This window comes from Hirundo rustica, chromosome 4, assembly GCF_015227805.2.
Source record: "Hirundo rustica isolate bHirRus1 chromosome 4, bHirRus1.pri.v3, whole genome shotgun sequence".
NCBI lineage: Eukaryota > Metazoa > Chordata > Aves > Passeriformes > Hirundinidae > Hirundo > Hirundo rustica.
This window is the reverse complement of record NC_053453.1, coordinates 55,729,490-55,756,500: the sequence shown is the minus strand read 5'-3', so window position 1 is coordinate 55,756,500 and position 27,011 is coordinate 55,729,490. Positions and strand designations below refer to the sequence as shown.

The window sequence follows — 27,011 nt, the reverse complement described above, 5'->3', positions numbered from 1 at the left end:
CATAAACAATATAGTATTTATATTATACCATATACATATATAAAAATACACACAGACACTGCAGTGTATATATCTGGAACAAATATACAGTATCAAGTCCTTGCAATCAATATTTTCTATTTCTTCTGTTTTCTTATTCAGTTAACCAGTACTTCAGCTGACCAGTACTACTTGGCTTGTCAAGGAGGTGATTTAATCAATTAGCTTGCAAGTACCAAGCAAATTCCCCAGGCATGGGGCACTTTGCTGGACAATCTGAGTCATTTAATTGTGCAATCCATGAACAGAAAAGGTAAACACACTTGTCAGTCAACAAATGCTCATACTTCTCAGAGATTGAACATTCACCACAGGGAGTCACATGCATAATAATTTCATTATTCATATCTGGCAAATGATGAATATAACTCACACCCTCAGTTACATAAACCTCTATATATTTTCTGGTATCAGCGAGGGACAGCAATCTAATTGAAAATCTCAATTTCTTTGGAGTTCTTCTTGCATTCTTTTTCTAGTCACTCTTCACCTACCAAAGAATACAAAGAATTGGAAGCCCTGCTATGATTTTCTGCTATTTGGTTTCAGGATGCCTTTTTTTGAGTATTCCATCAGACAGCTGGATAAATAAAATGATTCAGCTCAAACTATTCAAGCCATGATTCTATCCTGAACTGAACTTTCTGTAGCGTGACATTTGTAAAGTAGTTTTCCTTTCCATACACTTTTAATGTCTCCTGGTTGAATGTCTTTGTTGACCCTGATAAAAGTAAAAATACAGCTTCCATTTTACAAATATTAGAGGTATGGAATTTTTTGGAGATTGATACCCTCAAAGAGCTGCAGCTACTCACAATCAAAGAACAACTTCTGTATGATGTAGAGGCCAAGGACAGCCTTTGCTGCAGTGAGCATGAGACTGTCAGGTTTCAGTTCCTGGGAGAAGCAACAAGACAAAGAACAGAATTACAGCCATAGACTTCAGATGAGACCTGCTTGGCAGGATCTGTGGGAAGTTGCCCTGGAGAGCAGAAGCCCAGAAGAGCTGGCTAATCTTCAAGGCCAGCTGCCTCAGAGCATAAGAAATGCCATTAGAATGTTCAGGCAGTTGAGCAACTGTGGCAGAAAGCCAGCATGGAGAACATGGAGATCCAGAGTGAACCTAAACACAAAAAGGAAGCGTACAGAAGATGGAAACTGAGACCAGCTACTTGGAAGGAAGACAAATATCTTGTTTGCACACATAGAAATGAAATCAGGAAAGCCAAAGTTCAGCTGGAGATGAAAGGCTACGGGAAAGGTTTCTGTAAGTACATTGACAGCAGAAGACGAATGTGGGCCTATTGCTCAGTAGGATGGGGGACCAGTGACAAAAGACATAGAAAAAGCCACTTTTACTAGCAAGGCTTGTCCTCTGGCCTGCACCAGAAGATGCCACAAAGAGGGATAGAGAACATGAACCACAAGGAGAGTCTGAGAGCTTAGGTTGTACACCTTGGAGAAGAGAGGGCTTGAAAGGCCATTTCGCTGCAGGCCATTCTGTTGCCTGCAAATTTTGCACAGACTACATAGAAAATGGCACCAGACTCTTCTTGGAAGTGTGTGGTGAAAGTACAAAAGGCCACAGAACATGCTGGAAAATGAGAAATACTGATTAGATACTAGGAAAAAAAAAATATTCTAAAGGTAGTTAAGTAGTGAAACAGATTGTCCTGAGAGATTGTGGAACCTTCATCCCTGGATGGGTTCAAGACTCGACTGGACACCATGCTCAATAACCTCATCCAATTAGTCCTGTTTCCAGCCAGTCTCTGGACTAGATTATATGATTCTATAATTACATGGCAATTCACTGAGCTTTATAGATCTGTTCCCACCTATTGGTGTCCAGTTACAAAGGGACGAATTGTGAAATTCTTACCAAGGATAAGGTCTCACTCCATACACAAAGTTTTGCTAACACCAATGGAGATAAATTGAATTATGCAAGAACTGGCTTTTAATATTAAGAAAATGTATTGTCTATGACTCATAGTGAAAAGATTCCATCACTCCTTCTCATCGGGCTGCAGCAAGTTCTCCAAAGCATCAACAACAGTTAGCTACACTCACTGTACTTAAAAACAACAGATTTGCTTTGTGAAAAGTGCTTAAGAAGTTTTTAGTAAAACATTAAAAATAGTGATGAAAAGCCATACTTCTAATGTTATAGCATCTACTCCCTATAAGACAACAGAAGGAACACTACATTTTTCTCTTATTGTTCTTTAAAAGTAAAGGACATCAGCAGTGGCTGTGAAGATCCTCCTCATCCTCCAGTTGATAGCAAACATCAGTGCAAATAACCAGATGACCCTGAGGAAAGAAAAACATACAAAATTACCCTAAATTCAGATGGGTATATTCGGGTACAGTACTCTGAGACTTGTTCCCATGGTAAGACCCTCAGCAGGGCAGGAGGCAAGAATGGCTTTGTGTCTCCTGAACTTTAGTCAACTTTAGGGTAGGAATGGGCTCTGATTTAGGTCAATACAACTCTCCAAAAGACTGGGCAACACATACCGCAGGGACACTCTGCCCACGAGCCTTCTTAGAGAATGGTCAGAGTAATGGGGACTCAGGCACTCATGCTCCTAAGCCCTGCTGGGGATAGTAGTGCTGTCCTTGTCATGTCCCCATGCTGGCACCCAAAATGGCTGGAGGATCCTTTACAGCTTACAGCTGCTAGGGTGGGGGGCTCATTTTGGGTTCAGAGTTTGCATGTTATATCTAACGAACAGTGAAAGCTTTACTATTGACAACATTTAGAAATGTGTGCACTGGAAAATGCACAAATTCACAGGCCTGAAACAGAAGCAATATTCTGTAAGAAGAAATTTGGCTTCTCACATGATTCATTTTTATTACAGGTCCAGTCAGGCTAATGTGGGCCAAATAAAGAAGAGGAAATCCTTTCACTAGTTTAGCTTCAAAAAGGACAAATATACATATTTGAAAGTAAAAAAAAATGCACTTCAGAAGCATCTTTCTTAAGGAACTCAATTTGTTTGCGATTTCCCTTTGATTAGCTGTCATGTCTCTCAAGGGAGCTATTATTCATATGTACTAAAAAGCAAAAAACCCTGCAAAAGATTTGCATATAAACATCTTACAGTCTCTCAGCTGTCTGACATTGCCTTTGTTCCTCTTCTGGTATCTCTCTCTCAAAATCTGGTTTCTGCTGCTTTCCATTCTGACTCTCCATCTTTATTTTCTTCTCTAGTTGATCCTCTCAGCCTGTGGGTTCCTCTTTTTCTCATCTATCCCTATTTTCTTGGATCAAATCCCAGCTTTATTCTTATTTGCTTTTCTAAACATCTGACTTTTGATTCCCACCCTTTCATTCTCTTTCTTCTCTTCTCATTGATACCTCACCTTTTTCCTCAGCAGTCTTCTCACCTCTGTTCATCTCAGAGACACCTTTTGTACCCTCCCACCTGCTTCTTTCCACCATCACCCGCTTCTTCCTTGTCCCTTACTCCCTGCATCACACAGAACTGATTTTCTACTCTTGTGTCTGTGGCAGCAGGTGAAGCACAAAGGCAGATGGAGGTGATAAAGTCAGGGATGTTACCCTGATGCCCAAAGATGCCAGTGTGTTCTGCTCTTCCTCAGTTTGGGCCATTCTCTGGTCATGGCTTGACTCTGTTAGGACAAGACTCAAGCCTGTCTCAGCTCTGCTGCCACACTGCATTCAGTGAAAACAGAACCCAAGCCCACTGTTTGGAAGGGAGCAAACACTTGCTCTATGGCAGCTGGATCTGTAGATCCATATGGCTGAATGACCAGGATCAAAGTCCAGCATAGAATAAACCTGTCCCATAACAGTCTTTAAAGCTGGGCACTCCCATTTATGGTTTCCGTCTTGCTTTCCTACCAGATGTGCTCAGGAACTGGCTACAGTCCGTACCATTGATTACTGGAATCACTGTTCTCTGTAAAGGATAAGACAGAAAATTCTCCTCTTCTGCTGTGAGGGAAAAAGCACATTTGGTGATTAATGCCTGGTGTCTATGAGGTTGTAGCTTAGGAAGATGGATGGCTAGGTGACAAGCAACCCAATCAGAGCAGAGCTTGACAGAGAAAATCTCTGGGGAAAAAAAACCCAAAACATTATTTTGGTTTAAGTTACAGCTGAACAATGCAAAATGTACATGGCAAAGAGGTGTCCACATTTCTTGCAATTAATTAAATTGAAGGGGGTTTTTTTCTGTATGCAAAGTACCTGGGATGAACCTTAACTTTAGGAATGAAATATGCTAAGCCTCATTTCAGCTGGCAGGACTCAGTTCTCGTAAGTGAAAAGCTCTCTGGAGGGAAGAACTCGGTGTGTGGAACAACTGTCCTGTGCTCACGCTCTGTCTTAATGCCACAGTGATTAGTGTCCTTCTCCCTTTACTTAAAGATGTGGGTTGGACTGAGCTGCTGAAGAGTCTCACTGAGCATTTCCAAGTCTACAGTGAGTGATCTAAATAGTGGCATTGCGTTTCTTATATTCCCCTTTTAAACTCCTGTTTTTATTGTATTTGTTTGAAGTGATTTAAGATAATTCCTGAAATGAAGCTTAAGCCTGATTTTGCATTCACTCCAACTACTACACATACTCAATCCAGCTGTGAATTCTGTCTGAACCCAGCAGACTATATAACATTTTGAGCCTCCGACGAGATAAAAACCCCAACATTCTTAGAGGTATCTCCTCTTACTGAAAAGAAAAAGAAAAGCAGAGAATACAGGGTTTCAAAACAGAAAGAGCAGTGGCGGACGATATCCCCAAGACAGACCAATAATTGTTCACAATAAGTTCAGAAGAATTTCTTTTGTCTCCAAAGGGCTCAGCTACCTTTCCTCACACTGAAATCATCAACTAACGTCAGGGAAGCCAAGACTGGAGTGCAGCAGGGAGAACTGGAACCTGAAGTAAAAGAAGTAAAAGAAGAGGATTCACTAGAAAGAGTGAAGGTACAAGTTATGCACACTGCTTGAAGATTCATTTGTGGAAATTCATACTGATTTTACGCAGATTCACACATTTAACTTTGTCAAAGGCACTTCAATTCCCAACAGCTTTTAATTAAAACTGGCACAACTACAATGAGCCCTACAATCACCAGGCTCTTTCTGGTACTAATCTCCTCCTATGTTCATGTGTAGTCCAGAGCTGTGACTATAAGATTTAGGAAATAAATTTTTTCTAGAATTGTCATTTCCTGGAATGACTGAACAACATCTTCGTCAAATGTTCATTATGATTTGAATAAACTCATATCCATTTCTAACCATTATGATTTACTAACTTTTCCCACTGATGCCTGTGATAAATTCTTGGTTCACTGTAAATATAATCCTGGGGAAAAACAAACTTTTGAAGAATAGGAGAACACATTATTGTGTCAAAAGCTCTAAGTGAGCAGCATCATTACTTCTTAAACTTACACTGACAGGCTCTAATCATTTTAAGTCCTCTTTTCCTGTTAAAAAGTCCAGTGACCAAAACTAAGAAAAGGCTGCTCACATTTTTCTTCAATGAAATTATAATAGATTAAAAATGGTCATAAATTCTGAAATCCTAACCCAGCTTGATGTATAGAGCTAACATGAAGATGTGGTTTACCTGTCTGAAAGTTTTTGCTTCTGCCCATGAGGTGTGTTTATGGAGAAAGGGGCTGTAAACCCAGCCCTACTTGAAGTGTGAACAAAATTTATTGTAAGACAGCTGAGAACAAGCGCCAACAGCAGGTAACTACAAAATAAGCAAGATCTAAGTGAAATCTAAAAAGCTCTGAGCTTTGATTCAAACTGCAGACACCTTTCTAGTCTCATTCGTTTGATGACATGCTGCTGCAGCGTGTGCTATGCAGTCTCACTTTTTCCTGCCCCTCTCAAGAAGGCATATGGAGAACTATAGGGACAGTGGTCCTGTGCAGAGTTTGCACTGCAGCACTTCTGTTTATGATGGATAGACTTTGCACAGCAGAAACATTCACAGGATTTTGAGCAAACCACTGAACTTGATTCTCCAACACCAACACAGACTGAAACAGATGTCTTCAAGATAACCAATAAATTGAACATTGTCATCTGGAAAGGTATTTAAGCTACAGAAAGAGGGAGCGTCACGGGGCACAAGAGACATGTTTGTTCCCCAATATTATTATATTTCATCTCCAAGATTTAGACCAACCTGTTGAAAGTATCTTGGAGCTCCTATGAGAAGAAGGTAGCTGATATTCTTTTTCTCATGGTGAAATAAACACTGTCAAGTTGACACAATGAGTTCTGTTGTACCCTAATGTAGGGATAATTAATGCTTCTTTCTGAATTTTTCTTGGTTGCCTCTTCAGAAGAAATGAGATAATCAACTTCTGTTTGCTTATGTCAAATTGGCTCTAGTACTGGCCGTCCGCAGGGGGAAAGAACAAAGCTGTCTTCTGTGACTGTATGCACAGACAGATGCTGTCTTAGATACAGGCACAAATGCAATTGCTTTTGTGATTGGAAACACAGTGTCTAAACTTCTCCTGTGATCAATACACATAGATTGTGAAATAATTTGTGAATTTGTCACTTTCTGCCAGTAACTGGGATTGAGTGAACAGTGACAAACACTGCCCTGATTGCCTCTTTATCACTAGGATCATTTAAGTCCTTGCATGGCTGACATAATTGGTTCACTTGCAATCTAATGAAAAGATGTCTGGGGACACACTGAACTACTTTATAACCCAGAGGTTAGGAACACTGGGTATCAGACAGTAACCATTTCATATATTACAATTTATTCTTGAATAGTTACTCAACCTCCCACATGGAAAAAAGGGCTCTCTGCACATGCCTATTAAATCTACTAACATCTACAATGTGTGGTGCATGTTTCCTTCCTGTGAAATGCAACAAAACAATGTGCATATTTGTGGCAGACCAGTATACGCCATTTTAGGCTAATCTCTAAGATTTTCCAAGGACTGGGAAGATCGCTGTGTGATTTGTTCAGCCTCAGCACTGATCTTCTAGCTCCCTTTACTTACTAGATTCCCTACAAAAATGTACTGGGTGGTTGAATTTGGCAGAACAGCAAACACTTCTACGCAGCCAGTGATCTGTAGGACACATCTGCCTGCATTTAACCTGACTTCAGAAGGTGATGCAGCCATCAGCCTCAGCAGCACTGGGATCTCTGCTGTGTAACTTGGAGCAATCTGTGCGGGTTCAAAGAGGAAAAAACTGCTGAGGGCAGTTAAGCTTTCCTCAAGCTACAGTTCCTATAGCTGCATCACAATCAGGTGTTATTTACCACTCCTCTTGCAATGGATCAGTATTAAAAATACTTCATTTTCGTTACACCAACTGAAGTCACAAAATTAGCATTGCATATACTCTGAGTCTCAGAGACGATAAAGCAAATGATGACGTTTTAAACTCACTGATACTGAACATATAGAGAGAAACAATTTAAGGGCTATTCCTGAAGAACATATTCCAAGACAAAAAGATTAGTATGTTATAGAAATGAGGGAAATGAGTGATTCCAGTAAAAAAACCAAAAAAACAAAAAACCAAAAAAACCCACGAAAAACCTAATCACTTTAATAATATAAAGAAATTGGAAAAGTTGACAGCCTTTCAAAAGAGCCAACCTTTTGAAAAGTAGGGAAACTTCTAGAGGACAAAGCTTCAGTTTGCAGTGCAGATTCTGAATGTCATAATCTTATAGTAAATATTGTCATATTTTTAAAGCATTTCATAGTGTCTTAGTTTCTTGCATGACATTTATAGACTCATGACTATTATTTATCATTGTGTACATAATCTCCAGGAGTCAGAAATCAGGAATTTTTGCAAAGAGAAATCAGGCTACCAATAGCAGAGATACCTTTACCTTGAAGAGGAATGAAAGGAGATTGATCTGACAGATGGCTACCACTTATTTTTATAAATGTTTCAAAGACTGAGAGCAAATCTAGCACTTAGAGGAGTAGAGAATGACTAAAGGGTAGTATGATATAGTTAGGAAGAGTTATCATGGGATAGACATGTAAGTTTGAATCTTGCACTAAAAATAAACCACTTTTCTTGTCTCCTCCAAGCTTTTGCAAATGAGCTTACACACAGATAATATCCATAGAAAATATTACATACTGCTTTTTCTTAAAAGGTCTGTACAAATAAAAGTACTCACATCAGAAATAAAACATCTGACTAGGAAAGTGTTAAGATTAAAAGTATTATCAAGCTGTAAACAAAATAAATGAGGTAATCTTATCAGCTTGAAAATTAGGTTTTCCTTGGGGGAAGAAAACCCAATGCAGCCTGTTTGTTTTAGTTTTAGAGAATCCATGTCTTGATTTAGTATTTTCTTGCCCCAGAATGATTTCTAAGGAACTGACAGTGCTCTTTGTGACACAAGAGAAAGATTTCTCATGGGCTTGATTCAGGAGCATGTACCAGTAAACAGGCATTATTCTTTGAAAGAACAGACACGACTATTGCCTTTGAGACTTTCTCAGATTAAATATACTGAGTATGTCAGAGGCGAGGACTCAAAAATCTCATTTGCCTTTTTACTGCTGACCACTGTGATGATGATTACTAGTACCATTTGTGTCACCAGGTTTCATAAAGACCCTCTTAGTGATGTTACAGTTAGCAAAACTTATTGGAAACTGACTACAAATGCCATTGTGGAAACTGACATTTCTGAGAGGTCTTGTATGCTCTCCAACCACAGTGGAAAGCTTCCTTTGCTTGTACCTGCTGTCTGCCTCATTCTACTGCTCTGTTAAGTCTGAGGATTTATTCTAGTTCTCAACATAGCCAATACATTTATCACGGGCCAGTGTGCAGCAGACTGGGGCTTCAGTACACTTTTTCTTGTCTTGCCCTTTCCTATGTGGAATCCATGCTGAGAAAAGCTTTTTTAGATTCCCTTTGCCACTCCTGGCACACCAACTCTGTGATGTTCATCCTGTCATTCTTTGCCTAGAGCTGCTGAGAAATTCAGACTGAAGTCTGAGAGGGACTTTGACTACTTTAAATTATGACAAACTGAATGTGATGAATCCCTCTTACAAGCCGTGCAAGTATGACCCAAATCTATGCGAAATGGCAAACATAAGTTGTTAGTCTTCTCTGCTGACTATCCATCCTGTTAATATCTGTAATTCTTTCACAAGCAAGCCATACTCACCTCTTGGGAGATAGTGATGTTAAAGGCCCCTGCTCTGTAGTGAGCCAGTGAAGCAGGCTTAAGAAAATAGTTGGAGACTCCCAAAGTTATCATGGAATCACCCTGGTTTGGGAGAGCAAATGGAGCTGGCACAAAGGGACGGTCTGTGTGATTTCCTACTGGATGCACTGTGCCCTGCAAAAAGTCATTATCAAATACTTCTAGTTGAAACATTTTTATCTGTCAGAATGCATTAGCATTGGTTGAACAGAAAGAATTTTTCCTAGTCTGAGGAAAAGCTTGACATTAAAGAAACACTGAACTAAGCAAATAAGTTTGTGTTATGCCCTAAAAATCAGCAAATAACAGCTCTTTTGAAAAAAATACAGGAATCAAAAAAAATCTGTGTGCTATGCTTTCAAAGTTTGAATTTGAGCATTCAAGTGAGTATTCTGAACAACACCTACAAGATACACACAAAAAATAATTCTCTGGGCCATAGTTTTCTTTCTCTTGTAGCAAAGACGTCTTTTTAAATTCAATGCTGAGTGTGACATTTCAAGAAAATCTTCAGACACTCTTGAAAATCACTGGAAGTTGCTTAGGACAGGGACACAAAAGAGCCTTTTATATCACCTATCACCTAGCCCTGGCCCAGCTGCCAACCCTCCAAGACCTATTTTGGGTGCTGCACAGGTAGGGGACCTTAGTTCAGGTATGCTAAGAAAATAACTATTAAAATGTGAGAGAGTATGAGGCCATGAAATTAAAGAACAGTAATACAGACAGTAAATAGTGTAGTTACTGACACTGTGAATGTTACTAGCTGGAAGATTCAATAGGAAAAACACTAGCATGGAAAGGTATAAAACTGTAAGAATAAAAGCTGGAAGTTGGAAGAAGACAACCTATAACCATCAGGAACCAGCCTGTTCCAAGGAGCACTGAATAACATCCTTGACTGACTTAGAAAAGTCTTCCTGTGTCCCAGTGGGATGTCCACGTATTAAAGATTAGCCTGTGAATTCAAGATCGTGACAGCAGCTGATAAGTAATTGCTTAGTTCTTTTAAACGGTGTATATCCTGCTTGTGACAAGAGTTGCTTGAACAAAATCAGCTCTGGCACAACTTTCTTAACTGAAGTCTGTTCTGAGAGTCATGGGGATGCTCTGAATTAAAAGGACTTTTGAAACTGCTGGGAAAACTGGGTGTTGCTGAGATAACTCCTGCAACAAAGGTGAAAAGTAGATAAGAAGCTGCTCAAGGACTGTCTGAAAAGAGCCTTCTTTTTGGGTGTAACCTGTACTTACACAAGATGCTGAATCATTCCAAAACAAATAGCTTTGGACTGCAATCACATCGGGAACCATCACAGATTATGTATCACAGCTAACAGGTCAATACCAAGCAGCAGTGCAAGAGCTGTGTATCTAAAAATCACTTTAAAGCTGTTTGTAAAGCACCTCTGAAGGGTTTCAGCTCTGAAATAATTTAATTGTAAATGATAGCTTTGGTTAATTAACAAATGCTGGTTTCCAAAATAACTCTTGACCAAAATTCCCTAAATGTCTTACTGCTTTTCTAAGTAAATATTGGAGAGGCTGATTAAGACTGTAGTGAAAGAAAATTCATCAACTCAAAAGATAATCAGAAAAGTCTTAGAAAGCACACTGATATTAAAGACAAAATTCCTTCAAATCCAAGTTAATATGTGATTTAAAGACTGCAGGAGAACTAACTAGGGAATAGTCTAATTGTGCAAAGGCGTCAGTCTGGCTTAAAACTAGAAGAATGATAGACAAAAACAAAACAGATGTTAATTACAAAACCGCATCACAAAGAGTTATTGCTTAGTTAAAGCAAAGGCATTTTAGAAATGATGAATCTGAAGAAGAAGAAGAAGAATGCTGGGAGATGGAAGAAGAAAAAGACAGAAATTATTATAAGGGAAAGAGTGAGAGTATGCCCTTTGGAAAAGCCACTGATTCCTCCTGGTTTAGGCCTTGTTCTCCTGCTGTTCACAACTGAATACGCTTTGCAGATGTCTCTCCCATGCAGTGAAAAATCTAGGGCAGAGTCGCCATTTTTGTTATCTGTTTGCACAAGAGAACTAAACTCTCCTATATGATTCGTGAAATACCGCAAAATAAGACAAAGTCCTTTGGGAGATGACGTTAGCATATTTTTCTGCCTATCAGTGTTGAAGGAAAAGGAAGCTTTTTCACATAGAGAGTGCTTCATTGCCAGTATGATCGAAGACTTTTTCAAAGGTGCGGGATGCAGCCTCAGTCTGATTGTTGGTTTTGATTGGACTGTGCTGTCTGTTTATTCTGTATAAAATTCAGTTCAAAGAGAATTGGTGAACTCACACAGAGATGATGAACTTCTCAAAATGAATATGAGTGTGACAGCACAGCTTGGAGTGCCCTTGAACCTGAAGTGTTTAATTATGTGCTGCATAGGAAAATTATCTCGCTGACCATGATTTTCAGTAATATTTGCCACTGCTTGTCACATGTCTACTTGCTCTGCTTATGAATAACAGAGCAGATAATAGAAATATCTGTAATGAAAACTGAAGGACGGGAACAAACTCTATGAGTTTAATTATATGACTTACAGGAATTGAATTAATTTGACTTGAGAAAAAACCCAATTTTATCCTCAGTTTTGGGGATAAAAACTCTAACAAGAACAATAATAAAAAGCTGTGGCATTGATTATAGTAGTGAAAATCTTATATCCTTTTGAACATAGATAACTATTGTATTCATGCCACTGCAAGAATGGCACAGGAATTGTCACTGGTGGAAAAGAATCAAGCTCAAGTGTGACATGGTCTGCCTGCAGCATCTTGTCACCTCACTGAACACAAGTCTTATGTCCACACACTAAGAGTATAAAGGATCAGCAGGAAAATTCTCATCTCCAATTTCTAAAGAAATAGCACAGGTCAATTACAACAGACTGAAAGATTGCAGGTGACTTGCTACGGGTACAGAAGAAATCTGAATATTGTATATAAGATGCATGCAAGAGATTTCTAGGGTGCAGTATGGAACACGTTAAGGTACAGAACAATGGCTGTATTCTTCTTACTTCCCTTTTTTTTTGTACCATGAACACAGGAATAGTTTGACATCTAATAAAAATGGCTACAATTTGAGCACTATGAAAATTACCTAACAAAAAACTGCTATCACCAAGTCACCCTTATGCTTTCTAAGCAGTGCATTATCATTTGGATTTTGTATTTGACATTTAGGCATAGCTATATGAATAGAGAGACAAGTCAGAAATTCAAGGCCTGTGTTTTAACTACTCCCTTTGCTAACTGAAACCATCTTTGCAAACTTACATTTTTATCCAACTTGGTATGAATTGCCTTCTCAAGATAACCAGACAGAAAGCTGTAGATCCAGCTGGAGGAAAGGAAATGGAGACAGTGGCTTTCTTACGATGGATTGAAATCTTTGAAATATAAAATCTGGCAGACTGGAACACCAATGTAATTTATATTAACAAGAAGCAATTATAGCAATATGGTAGACTGAACAATTTTTTATTAATTTGAGAGTCTCAGACAAATCTAGGGGGTCTAAGTCTCAGAAGAGCTATATAGAAGCAATCTGCAAAGTTGTGAATGTTAGTTTATAAGTGATGCTCAATTAGCCACATTTTGTCTTAAGAGTAAGAAAAAAAAGATCTAGAAAATCATAGTAAGAACTGGAAGAGAATATGAATTGTTTCATATTCTCTTTTGAAAGCTTTATTCGTAAATTGTAGGTCAGCTTGTCAAAAAAACTTAATCAGTCTAGATCCCCTCTATACCTGCAAACCTCCATTTGCAGCCTTGTACTCTCTAATATGGTCAAATGTCAATGCTTTCATGTGCTGTAGGTCTAGTCAGCTCATTTGCTGGCACATGCAGGAAGAAATGTAAATTAACTGCATTTCAAACACTCACAAAGGAGTCTGGTTTTGGAAACAGATCATTAAAAATCTCTTTTCAGAGCCTTCAGTGGTTAATCATATCCTGTAGCTGGATCCTTAGAAATCAAAATTTGAAAAGTGTCCCTTTTTGGTACAAACTGTGCTACTCCCCACAGAGTAATTAGAAAGTTTGCTGTACATATCTGGATCCTCCACTTAACTTGACTTTTACACTACCAATGCTCAGCTGGCATCTGTGCAGCAATGTGGATAAGTGGCCTGTGCTATCCTGTGCCACTTCAAAGAAGATAACTGCAATAAACAGTCCTGAGATGGACACACCAACTTCTCCTCCACCTTTGCTGCCTGGGAAAAAAAAAGCCAAACGCAGTCAAGAAAACATCTGCTGTAAGGGAACAATTTAGGAAATGGTGTGTAAATCAAGTTTGAAAGGACTCCTTGCTTCTATTACCTAGAATGAAGAATGGGTTTTCTAGGGATTAAAGTATTTTAGGGACATGCCTGGTATTCAAAAACAGATTATATGCAAATGTTTCCAGGACACGAATTTTCAGTATGGTGCAGGATTTGACAAGTTTACAAAAATGTCAAAATTTCACAGAAACATAGGACATTCCAGTTTATCATGACAGATCAATGTAAAGGTCTCTGGGACTCCAACAGCAGAATCCAGTTAGCTCATAAATATATAACCCAAGTTTTATCAGTATTGTAATTGTTCCACTATGCTCCTTCCTGTAAGAAAGTTTTCAATAACTCCTTTAGATCTTTACATTACTCCAATTTTTTTTTGTCCAGCCCTAAACCCATTCATTCTCCTTTCTGTAAAAATCCCTACTACGATAACCAACAGAAATCTCTTTAAACCTAAATTCCAGCAAATGTAGGTATTAGGACTATGATTAGGAGTTGCAAAAGCAAGCAACCAAAAGCAACCAAATAGGATAGAGAGTTGAATGGTTGTTAGAATAGCCGTATAAAAGCCTCATTTACCATAACAGGACTGACACTGAAAGCATCACTTTTCACCCTTTCATCTTGATTACTTGAGTTCTCTTTTCTCAGGCATTACTACAGTGGTAGCGCCATAGCATAGAGAAGGAGCCCCATCCAAGAGGAAGTTCAAACCATGAGTCTCTCCACTTGCCTCTTAATTTTTTTCAGGCAAAGCAAAATTCCTGGAAAAAGAAGCCGTAATCCTAAAAGATTAATTTTTACCCTAGACTGCCCCTGACCAAACCAGTGTCTAGTATTGCCAATCACAAAGTCCCTTCTATCACCATTAACATTTTAAACCTCCTCTTTTCAGCTCATATACCCTTTTTCTTCACAATACTGACATAACAAAAGATAAAAAAGAGAGGCTGGGGGCATAATGACAGCAGTTTCCAGCCACCAGTCTCACTGAGACAGAATGCAGAACTGCATGTCCATGCTCCTTTGGAATCAGGACGTGCTGTGCTGTGAGATTATGCAGCCTGGTGATCCATCTTGCTGTGCTATCTGGCTCACAATAGAGCAATGCCTACTGCTACCAGCTGCTCCATTAACTCAAATTGTAGAGATTAGAACCTTGTAAACTTCTCTGATATCCCAGAATTTTTAGCCCTCCCCACTCCCGAGAAAAGCTGTACTATTTAATACCACTAAATATATTATATATTAAAATTCTATTGCAAAAATGCTGAGATAATTGGAAAAATCTGCGTGCAATCATGTCATTACAGACAATCTTACTCTGCATAGGCTTATGAAGCTAAGTCAGTTTTCCATAGGCAACCCAAATTCTGAGTTTCTGAAGTTCTGAATGTTTGGCATTGTGACAGTGACCTTGGTTTAGTAGGAGCTCTTTGGAAGGCAATGTACACTGAACTAGCACGTAGATAATTAGCTATAGAGTCGACTATAGTCGATAGTTCCAGCTATACTATCAAAGAAAGTAACAAATCTGTCCACTGTAAATTCTGTGGTCCTGAATATTCATGCAATGTCTGGACAAACTGAGCATGCTAACAGATGTCTGAACTGATACTTCCCAAAGAGACCTGTGGGGTAAAATAATTTTAAAACCCCCACAAAACAACGTTAGTTGTCAGGAGAGGTTTCCTTCTTAAGAAGTTTATTCAAATAGGTTATTGTTGGATTGTAGTTAAATGATAAAGCTTATCTGACCTGAAAAACAATTTCCAAGTATATTTCTTAATTTCATTTGCAATTCTTCTCCCAGAGCCCTCCTGCCTGCATTCTGTACAATACCTACAGCAGCCATTTGTGTATTCTGCAGTCTGCACTGATTGTAGCAGAAGCCTGTGCCACTGACAATAAATGCCAGTGCCAGTAATAAAGGAAGCAGAAGTTTCTGGGAAATCTACAGCATTAATTCTGAGCCTACAGAATACAGAAAGGGGGATTATCAGACTGCATGTCAAAAGACTGAGAAAGTCCTCTGATCACTGAAAATTCTTCGGCTATAATAGACAAAATCTATGCTTCAGTAAAATAATTTCTTAGAAATGAGTGACCCATGTATATTTCAGGAAAGAAAGACACTTGTACCATTACATCTTGTAGCATCCTTGGAAAAAGAATCCTTGATATTTGGCCAGTGTTTGGTTGGTTGGTTGTTTGGTGGTGTTTTTTGGTTTGGTTTTTTTTTTTTTTGGGGGGGAGGCTTGTTTCGTTTTGTTTTGTTTTTTTGATAACAAAAACCTTTCCTTGGGAGAAGATTGAAGTCTTTAAAGAGAAATCTTCTTGCCAGGAAAAGAATAAATCCATGTTTAATCTCAGATGCTACATCTATAGATAAATCTAGGTTATCTGAATGCTAGCATTTACTGAAGACCATCAAAGTTTTTGTTTTCCCATTCTGCTTCCTTGCCTAAGCAAAGGGCTCTGGAGAAGATCCATTTTTCTAAATTAAATCTTACTTGAATATTTCCCTGCCAAAACAAATATTTCTGATGTTCAAGGATATTGTCTTGCAAATGGGCGTGTTGAACTGAGTTGAACATTGTAAAGATAAAACATGTCATCTTATCATGCAGTATACATCTCTCATTGTTCCCTGCTATCTGGCAGAGATCTCTGAAACAATTGCCTTTAATCTGCTTTCCCTGGGGCAGAAGGCACCAGCTACTTTCAGTTAAAATGACCATAACTTTCCAATAACATCTCAGGCAGTAAAGACTGCCTTTAGGTATCTTGTTTGCTGTGAGCTAAAATCAGATTATACACTGGGAAGACTGCCAAATTCAAGAACTATGGTGAGGGGAATGAATTGGAGTTTTGAAAATCATGCAATAATTCAGGTTGAAATAGGACGTCAGGAGATTTTTCCAGTGCAACTTCGTAGCCAAAGACGAAATAACTCAGAAACTCTGCCCACCTGAGTCTTGAACTCATCCAAGAATGCAGACTCCTCAACATCTTCAGTCCTTTTTTTTTGTGTTCTCTAGAATTTTTTCCTAACTGTGGTACTTTTCTTGATGTGACTTATGCCTTTTGCTCACCATTGTTCCAGTGTGTACCCTTGGAAGAATTTGGCTCCATGTTTTCTTGGTTTTTTGTTTACAGCCTATTGGAAGGTGGGATTGAAGGCTGTAGAAAGACCTGTTTTTATATTAATCCCTATATTTGGAGAACTTGTAGGAAAATCTGTAACCGTTTTTCTACTGGCTGTTCCTGGTACAAAGGTTTTCCTCTTCAGTAAACACTTGTTGAGCCCTATCCGGTTAAAATGGCAATTTATCACAAAAATTAATCCGAAAATACTCTGTAAAAAGCATCTTCCTGCCACATCAAGCCGAGATACACATTTTCATCTTATCCCTTTTTTGGCTTTTTTTTCATCAAGCACAGATTATTTTCACTGCTACAGGTCCTTCATAGCAGCAGATTGTTAATAATACCAATTCTGCCCTCTTTCCCACTCATTTCCCCTGCTGTATCATAGCCATGCTTACACCTGTCTTGCTCCAAACTCTGATACAAACCAACTGAAAAAACCCAGCCAAGGTGCTCCTTGAGAAGGTTTATAAAGCTCATCTCTGAGTGTAGCAGAACAAGTGCTTTTAAAACCAATCAGAAGCAGAATAGGATGAACCACTAAAATTTTACACTGAACAAAACAGTGGCTGCGTAATTATTGCAATGTGGTAATAAAAAGCTGTTTCATCCTAAAACATTGAAATTTATTTCCTTTACTTACCTTGAAATGATATCTTTGACCTTAACAACTGAGAAATTCTCCTGCCCACTCCAGCTTGGGAAAGTCTCTTTCAATACTGCTTGTTTCAGGAGCTCCCTCCCAAATGTCCTCCTTACAAGGGGATATAGGAAAGCACATGCCTTGCAGATTGGATTTGGGCACCTGAAGGCCCAGATATACTGCTGAATAATTTAATCCTAATTTTTAACACAGTTCTTGCAACACTCTGATTTTATGATCCTTACCTAGATCTCCTTCCAACTAATTCCAAATATTCCCATTTATAACTTCTCTTAGCCTCACATATAAGCCATTTAATCTAAGATCAAGATAATCTGTTAGGATCATTTTGTTCCTGAGTTGTGTTTTATATTCTAGAGTTCATGTCAGGTTTCTGAAACTCTTATACTCCCTTCACTCATAATGTGGGTGATCTTGGGAAACGCTTGATCATCACCTTTACCTCAGATTGCCTCGTATCTGTTGGAAGAAAAAACAAGTTATGAAGTAGCAAGGTTACTTCTCTATGTAGTGGTTACTTATGGAAAAAGTGTGACATATGCATCTGAAGTGCTGGTATGTCAAATGCAGAACTATCTGAATTGTGGCTTCTGTACAGGAAATTGTTTGAGTTTTAAAGACAATCTCTAAAATTACTTCTTCCCATTTCTTTCACAGGACGTGTTTTGCCACTGCACCTTAGCTTCACAGCCTGCTGCAGATGTCTCATCTTCTTACCTTCTTTACTTGCTGTAAGGAAGCTCTACTTTCTTGAATGTTTCAATGTTATTTGTGCATTGATAATATACACAGACCTTGTACCAACAAACAGAGCATCTTTTAATTCCAAATTCTTCACGCCTTCTTTCTTTTTGCTCACCTTTGATTAAGACATAACTAAAACTTTAATACTGAATGATGTCCTGCTTTCAGATGCTTGTATCACAAGATACACCACAAATTTTTGACCCCAAAATTGCTGAATAAAAAATACCTGGGTTTTTTTTGTTTTTTGTGGGTTTTTTTTTGGTTTTTTTTCATTGCCAGGCTCCATAGTATTAGGAAAGAAAAAACCTGAAATTTGTGATAACTCAACACTGGAATATCTTTTTATAAAATGCATCTTTTATGAAGGAGAAGTAAGTTGTGATTCCCTGGAAATTCCTGTGTCCAAAGCAAAATATGAGCTCTCACTAAAATAACTTAAAGCTCTCTTATGACTCTCAGTGAAGGCAGCCAGTGATGTCAGGTAGAATTTCTCTCAAGGTTCTTGTGGGCAAGAAACATGAAGGCAGGATATATTGCCTCAGCCTTCAAATCTTACATTAAGGGAAAGGATGTCAGGCACCAAGCTCTTCAAATATGAGAAATACCTTTGGGAGAAGCGCTGTTAATCTGCTCTTACTTACTAACGCAGGACTGTGCCAACTTAGTCTGTTCATTCAGCACTTGGAAGGCCATGCTGACTGTCACAAGAACTCCTGTGCTCACACTAAGAAACACCAGGCTGAATTCTCATTTCTAAAGGCATCAGAGATCCCTAAGAAGCAAGGAAGATCAGTACTGTTTTGGGTGATTGATGTTTGCCCTGCACTTTTCAACCCCTCATAAGCCTTTAAAACAATTCTCATACAGCAAAATAAGTGGACCTGATCCTTGCTTTCATCTCAGTGGCATAAGCTTTTTTATTTTTCACCTCACAAGCCCACTGTTTACCTGTCAGTATGTTCAATACATAAATGATGATTAGTCCTTAGCATGACCCAGTCTTCATTGAATTTGTGCCTTGTTAACCTTTATTACTAACATTAATTCTGTAAACCACTGAAATTCTACTACATGCCCTCCACACCCATGGAGTAAGCCTTAGGTAAGAGACAGTGAAAGTTAGCATGAATAAGAGTATGGAAAACATACTGTGGAATTTTTCTGTTAAGGGGCAGAATTATGGTAGTTACTAAATTTTTTTTAAAGAATAGCATATGCAGGTGCTGTCCCATGCTAAATGCAGGAGTGAGAGTAAAGGTGTGCAGCTACGAGTCTTTTCCAAAATGGTAAGCTTTTTTCCCCCAATTTGTCTGACTATCTTTAGCAAGATATTGCATTTTTAGTCAGGTTTTTGACACTTCAAAAAAAGGATCAATTGTTTGACCATCTAATCCTGGTTCTAAGAAAGTATACAGGTAAGAAGAATGTAGTAGAAACTATTGGACTCTAGGAGAATGCAGTCATCAATAAAGGATAAATTCACACCTGGGATGCACACAAAAGAAAGGAAATAAATAAGGTAAGAGAGTTTCTGGTGTGAGATGACAAAAGGAATAGATTCTATTTCAGTATTTAAGAAGCTTGTTCCTGCATTGCACCTCTATTAAGAAACAATATTCTCTACATAGAGTATTTATGATAAATTAACTCCTGGCAATGTTAGACATACCATAGCCCAGCACCTTCTGAGTAATTCTCACTTTAAGACCAGGATTAGCCTCAAGCCTCAAGGACAGTGAACACAGCAGGAAAAAATATGTCTTCAGCATCTTCTCACCTTTGTCACAGGTCTGTTAACAACATGTATGATACAAATGCTTTCATAAATTACGCATACCATGAGTTGCAAAGCATCTGTATCCATGACTCCCCTCAATGAAATTTGGACAAGGATGGATAGGCAAGAGGACTTTAGTTAATGATTTTATTGCACAAAGCTATCATTGTGGGAGCTGGCACAGTTTTCTGATTCCTTGGATATCACTTTGGCTGGCACTAACTATTGGTGAGACTGAATGGTTCTGCTCCACTACTCTATCCTTTCCCCACACCCAAGTCTTAGCTATTTCATTTTACCATCTGTCCTACCAGCTGCAGAGTGAGCATGACAAAGCAACCCCAGTCAAGGAGTAGCAGGTCTGTCTTCCTCTATAAACCACCTTTTTTTTATACACAGAGCTTCCCTAGGATACACCGGATTTGAGAGTTCCAAAGTTTTTCAACTGAATCTGCTGGTCTAATAAAACAAGGTAGGTCAGACATTGCTACCTAAGATTGACTAAATGAGATTACATAAGAAGGGAATGCAAGAGTAAATTCAAAGCATGTGCGAGAATTATATGGTGACCACAAAGGAGTGGACAAGAGCTTCCTGGCATGAGATTGCAGTGGTGCGGTTGAGTGCAAAGCAGGCTCTGAGCCACTGCATGGCAGGACATAACCACAAAACCTGAGACAAATGGTTTCTTTCTGTGACACATCCCTACTACAGAAGTAAGATTTCTTTGTTCAAAATTCTTGTATTGATCCTGATTTTCACTACCAATGACAGGTACTGCTCAACTTCCTAGAAATAACAATAGCTTCTCAAGACAACTTCAAGTCTTCCCAGTGCTGCATTAGAAAATTGTTTATTAGGGACCTATAAAAACTTTACACTAGGCTTACCACAGAGGGGAGTGGCACATCCTTTTCTAACACATCTGATTGTGATCATGATACCTTGCCTATGCATAAAACCATGCTAATTAATCAGTAGCCACAGGTTTTGCTAGTTTCTGGGTAATTTGAAGCCTATAAAGTCAGTCCTGGATTTCTAACAAGCATCATGTTGTCTTGGACAATCTATTTCACAATCTGCTAGAAAACACATAAATGTATTTAAAACAAGCACAAACACTCACCAGAACCTTTTGTTAGTCTTATTTCTGTATTGAACTTAGTATTATCAGGTCAGACTCTAAATAGTTACAAATCTGTGTTCCACCCAGCACCTCACAAAATAATGGTCTTTGGTAGATTTCCCAATGTAAGACAGACAAAATGCATTATAAATATTGCCCTGATATTGGTTCTTCGAAGAATCCTTACAAAGTTATCCCAGGACACCATGCAAGAAGAAGTAGTCTCAGGGAAGAAACATTTAAAAACATAATCCACATTGTGACAAATTTTGAAACTGCACCCTTTAATTGGTCAGTCTCTAGTTCTTATACCTTTTTTTGTTTTCTCTATTTTAAGTGACTCAAAATAAATACTTTAAGGTAGCAATGCTGTATTATACACAACAGCCCACTGAAGTCACATATCCTAAACGTTTTCCAAAAAAGTGTCCTAACTTTTCCTGCAAACATGCCACTCCCAATCCTGATTAATAAGGGTAAATTAAAAATCAATGTAAAACCAGAAAGACAGATTTTTCTATTTTTAAAGGACACAGATATTTACTAGATATTTATCTAGCAGGATTGCTAGAAACACTGATGCAGCTGAGATACCTCATTCCCATTTCATTCACACTGAGGAACAGAAAACAGCAATCTTGGTCATTACTGTGCTTTGGAGTTAATTAGTTCTTATTTGGCTTTTAAATGTATGTTGGGTAAGAAGCTGAAAGAAGAAGCTGAACTGCCATGGGAATAAAAGATGGTACCATTTCATACTGCTTCCACGCACCAACAAGTTTTACTTCTGCACTCCAAAGCTGATACTCTTGGTTTCATTCCCCAGCCCCTCTCAGACACCAGGATTGATTGTATAAGGTCAATCAGATGACTGAAGCAGACAGAGCTAAGCAGAAGGAACTTGTCAGCTGTCTGATAGTCTAAATGAGAGCTGCCAATTGCACTGCTGAGGACAATAGATGTCAGACAAATTGCTCTGATTTTTATCTTCAGTAACTGACCAGGCACGGAACGATTTCTGGACGTAAATAATTCTCTTACTTCTTTTGTCTTCACAAAGATTATAGTAGTTCAAGTACTTGAAGTAGAGAAAAATATTAAAAACTCCTTTGTTTCAGTTTGTATACCTGTCTCACCCTAATGAAGTACTCTACTTACTAGGCCGTAGATACCCATGTCTGGTTTCTCCTTTGTGAGCAGTCTGCAAAAACTTTTAATAAACAATCACAGTAAAGATTACAGATAAAATTTACGTAAGAACTCAGCAAGCTTCTGATGTAGAAAAAGTCACCATACTTGTCTTGTACAAGTTTAACACAGCCATAAAAACACAGTATCTTAAATTGACCATCCTCAGAATAGAGTATATCTGAGAAAGAATTTTGTCATTGTCTTGCCTTGCTCCTGTACAAGATTCTCCAGTATACAACCCACAGAGTAATTTCTTTCACTTTCAAATATTTAGAAACCTCACTAGTTAATAAACACAAGACAAACAGCTCTCGATCACGACAGCAAATATAGTCTACCCAAACTGAACTCCAGAAAGATCACTTTAGTTTCCCAAAATCTCTGCTGTTATCACAGAACTGGGACTGGATTTTTCAGTTCCTTCTTTGCTCCATTGTTTCTAGTTACACTGCAGTATACTCAAGATCCAGTAGGGTTTCTGCAGCTCACTCAACTATGTCAAATCAAAAAGGACTCAATAGCCTCAGTGTTTTTACCCTTCCTACACACTGATACTCCATATGGAAAATCACCTCTTGAGGGGAAAGGAATATAAACAGAATCCACAGGAAGAAATGGCTGCCCCTATCCCACAGGTTGTATCTGTGAGTGTGTCTGAGGTACTGCCCGATTTTTCAGCAGCCTTGCAAAAGCTTTGTGTTACCACAGCTTTTCCTATGTGTGGCTTTACTACTGATGCCCTTCATAAAGGCTTTCAAGGCCTTGGAGCATGGTTGCCAGAGAACTATTAATCTATGCCAGGCTGCAAAATAAATAGCATAGCTGCAGTGCCTACACAGAATCTGTTAACAATGGATAACAATGTTGGGAGGCAGTTGTCTGATGAGCTGATGGAAAAAACCATTGTCACTGTTTGGACCCATTGAGTCAATGTTGCTGAGTTCTGTAACTGCCCTATCCTAGCACCTGAGCCAGGACTGTGAGGCTCATTTGTACCAAAGTCCATTTAGCAAAGCAAAACTCAGTGTCCTTGTCCTGGCTCTGCCCCTGCATGCGGCCCTCACAGCTAAGAACTGAGGGGTGGTTCCCAAGAGACAGGGAAAGAGTAAGAAACACCAAGACACTGAACAGGAATGTAGCAGGCATTATTTGTCTGGAAGCTGCCCACATTCAGGCTCGAGTCTATCATCTGCATAAGTCTGTTCTAAGCTTTCTTCTCTGCTTTTCTCTCCCCTGTTTGGCTCACTCACCGGTCTCTTGTACACCCATTCCCTTCCTCTCAGGGAGCTGACAGCAGCATGAGGCACTCTCAGCCCAGGCAGCCACTTCCCTGGGTTCACACAAATTTCAGTCCTGTCAGATTCCTGAGAGGTGGACACAGTGATCTTCGTAAGAAAAAAATGACCCTATTTTCACGATACAGAGAAATGTGATTTTAGTCTGCTAATGAAAAGATACCAAACTCAGACTTTAGTGTGCCACTTCAAATACTTTTGCACAGTAAAATTTGATATTGTTAAAAATAGGCAATCGAAGGAAAAACAATTAAAGTGTCTGAAGCAATCTGGCAGACTCCAGGAAAGCTGTTGGAAGGGTCTTTTGCTCCACACAATCAAGATTTTAATAGGAAACAGAAGTTAAGAGCCACAATAGCAAACTCAGACACTGTTTAAGGGTCATCTGTACACAGCCAGCCTAAGTCGGTACAATGAAGAGTTCCACTCCTCTACAGAGCATTAGTATAAAGGGCTCTAAAATACCTTCTAGCAGTAAAGATGACCACCAGCAAGCTGCAAGAAAATTTAGGAGGTTCTCTCCACTGGCTTTCATTTGCATCTCCTCTTCCACTGGCACACTTCAATGGCACTTCAGACTCTGGCACTTCATCTCCTTATAATACTCCAGCCTTCATACCCATCTCCTTCTCATCCCACAATTTATCACATCTTTCAGTGTGACTCTTGTCATTCAAAATATGAGCATCATAAGTTAATATATACACACATATATTTATTTATACATATTATAAAATACATTATTTATAGTGGCAAATACATGAAGAGAAATACCAGAGAAGGTCCAGTGGCTCACAGCTTTATTACCACACTCATCTTTCAGGAAAAAAGAATTTCCATGAGGTATGTAACTGAACCAAAGAGACCTTTACATTTTATAGTTTTCCTCTGCTATGGGACTTGGTCGACAGGACTACAGCTTTAAATTTCAAATTACTGAAGAGCATCCACTAGAGTTATCTGTAGGGTTTTACAGCTTTGGTGAAACAGGTTCTATTGCTTGTGTTTCACACTGACCATGAGGGAAAGAAACACCCTCAATTAAAGTACTTTGAGTAGAGAAACCACATTGTCTTCAACAATCATTCCAAGCTACTGACAAAGAGCTTTCTTTTGTCACCATACTGTGTATTATCCTAATGAATGAGACTTAAAAATAATTCGCTCTTAAGACAGTGAACTACGCTGAAAGTCAAAATTCCTCTTTACACAACCATTTTTTCAAGCCTCTAGGTACACAGGTTTCCTGTACTATTTTGACAAGTGCCTTTCCCAGCCAGAGTTCAACTTCATATATGGCCATTGAAAGTCTCCTGCCTGCAGACTGAGACAAAATTAAAATGGAGAAAACCTGTAACTCATCAAGTAACAGCCTTTTTTTCTAGAGCGATGCGTGAAGGAAAAAATAATGGTGGTGTTGAGTCATTTGAAATTTGCTAAACTTGAAAGCTGAGGAAAATGTTTTAGCCTTTCATCCTAATTGTTTCCTAGGTTTTCCTGCTGTGTGGAAAACGTGTCTAAGCCATACATTGAGTGGAAAACATGACTAAACCTTACATTACAGCATGACTCATAAAGTTCAAAGGAAAAATTTACAGAATGGCAGCAAAAGTGCTCACTTGTAACTAGTGTAACTGGTTACCTAATAATGACTAGAGTCAGCTCCTCAGAAACTGAACTACTTCATGTCACACAATTGCTTCAGCTTGTGCAAGCTACAAAAAAGGTGGTTCTGCTGTTAGCACCATGTCTGCAACCGTAGACATTCCTCATACTAGGGAAGCCTCCTCAACTCATCCAAAAGAGCACGGACTAAGATGCCATAGAGTGTGATAACAGGAGGTGGCTGCAACAGAGATAACTGAAGAATGAAAGAGTGTAGGACATCCTACATCCTAGGCCAAAGGAAAATGTAATGACATTGAGGCAGTAACATGACACACTTTGGATTCAACCCTCTTCAAGAGAGAGCAAAGAATTTCTGAGAGGCACAGTGCTCCTCACGTGTTCTCCTTTCTACTTCTCTTCCACTCTCATCCCCCTCTGCTGCAGCAACCCACTCTTCTGGGTTTATTCAGGATGTGTCCCCATTTCATGATGACTCCTTCAAAAAGGGCAGTGGCACAGGGTGCAGCTTGTCAGGAAATCACTTGTTTTAGTGTTTGTCGTGGAAGAGCTGTTAAGTTACACCAAGCTCACCGTAATGAGCATCAGCTCTTCCCTTGTCCAGCAAGTGGTGTTCCAGCTCAGCAGCCTCTTTCCCTTCATCACCTTCAGTACAAGCCTCTCCTTTCCACTGAGGAATTTATTGCCATGCTGAAACCAGCACTTTGAGACCTCTCTGACAGCCAGCTCTAAAAACAATTGGATGGTTTGGACGGCCATGTTCAGATGCATTAAGGAGTTTTCACTTACAGCCCAGAATAAAGAGTTTTTTGAAGTTTCAAGTCCCCTTTTTCCTGTTGGGCCCCTAGGTGCTGAAAGAAGACAGCAGGGCTGTTCCTACAGGGTTAAACAATGTGAATAGCGCCCTAATGAGCGCAAGTTGTACTTGATGGTACCTGTGTAAGCTAGGTCTTGTGATTTCACTTATTACTATTTTATTCCTAGAAAGTAACCCACTTTTCCTGTGTCTTTATATGGAGAAATGTGATGCAAGCCGTTTTACTGTTAGAAAGAAAATGATCTGAGAATACATATTGTTCTAAGTCACCTCTGAATTTAATGCATTTGAAAATTCTATGGAATTCATAAACCAAAGTGAAATCTTGAAAAAAATCTGCCTTTTACACTCTCCCCGAGTCAACATTATACTCCTGCCAAGCGTGCATTTCCAGATAAAAGACGCGGGGAAGGGCTTTTTTCCCCAGGTGAAGGGGAACTAAAGCCAGTAAACTTCAGTTTGTACCACTTCATACTTCTGTCGAGATTATTTGCTCACACGTGTTGTAGCACTACCTCTGAGATGACAACTCAGCAGCCTGGTCTAGAAAAATCGGGTTCCTTCATAAAACAGAACACTCTCGGGGGTAACATCCTCCTTCAGTCTTTCCCTTTGTGCATTTCAACTCTCGCCAACAGTTTAACACCCAGCCAGGCTCTCTCTGGCAGTCTGGCCTACAGAACATCACCCGGCCCGGTGTTACACTGCGGAAGAGGGCAGGTGATGTACCCTCACCACGCGGCGACACGCAGCGCAGGCGCAGGAATCACTCCCGCCAGTGCCTTATCCATGGCAGGGTAAGAGGCTGAGGAGGAACAGAGCAGTTGTGAGGCGCCGGAACAGCGGCGAGCTCACACGCGCGGCAATGGCGGCTCCCGCTCCCCCTGCGGGGCGCGCACGGGCGCGGTTCCGCCCCGCGCACAGCCGAGCGCCCAATCATCGATGGCGGCCGGGCCACAGCGCGGCACGCAGAGACCGCGATCGGGGCGTGCCGCGAGCCCCGGAGGCGGGGCCGGGGCCGGGCTGAGGCGGCGCCGCGACAAC

General features: G+C 39.5%; 1 pseudogene; it reads right to left on the bottom strand.

Annotated features, from left to right (window-relative positions):
- Nucleotides 1-846: 846 nt before the first annotated feature.
- Nucleotides 847-22,214, bottom strand: LOC120752093 (BPI fold-containing family C protein-like; annotated as a pseudogene).
- Nucleotides 22,215-27,011: the final 4,797 nt, after the last annotated feature.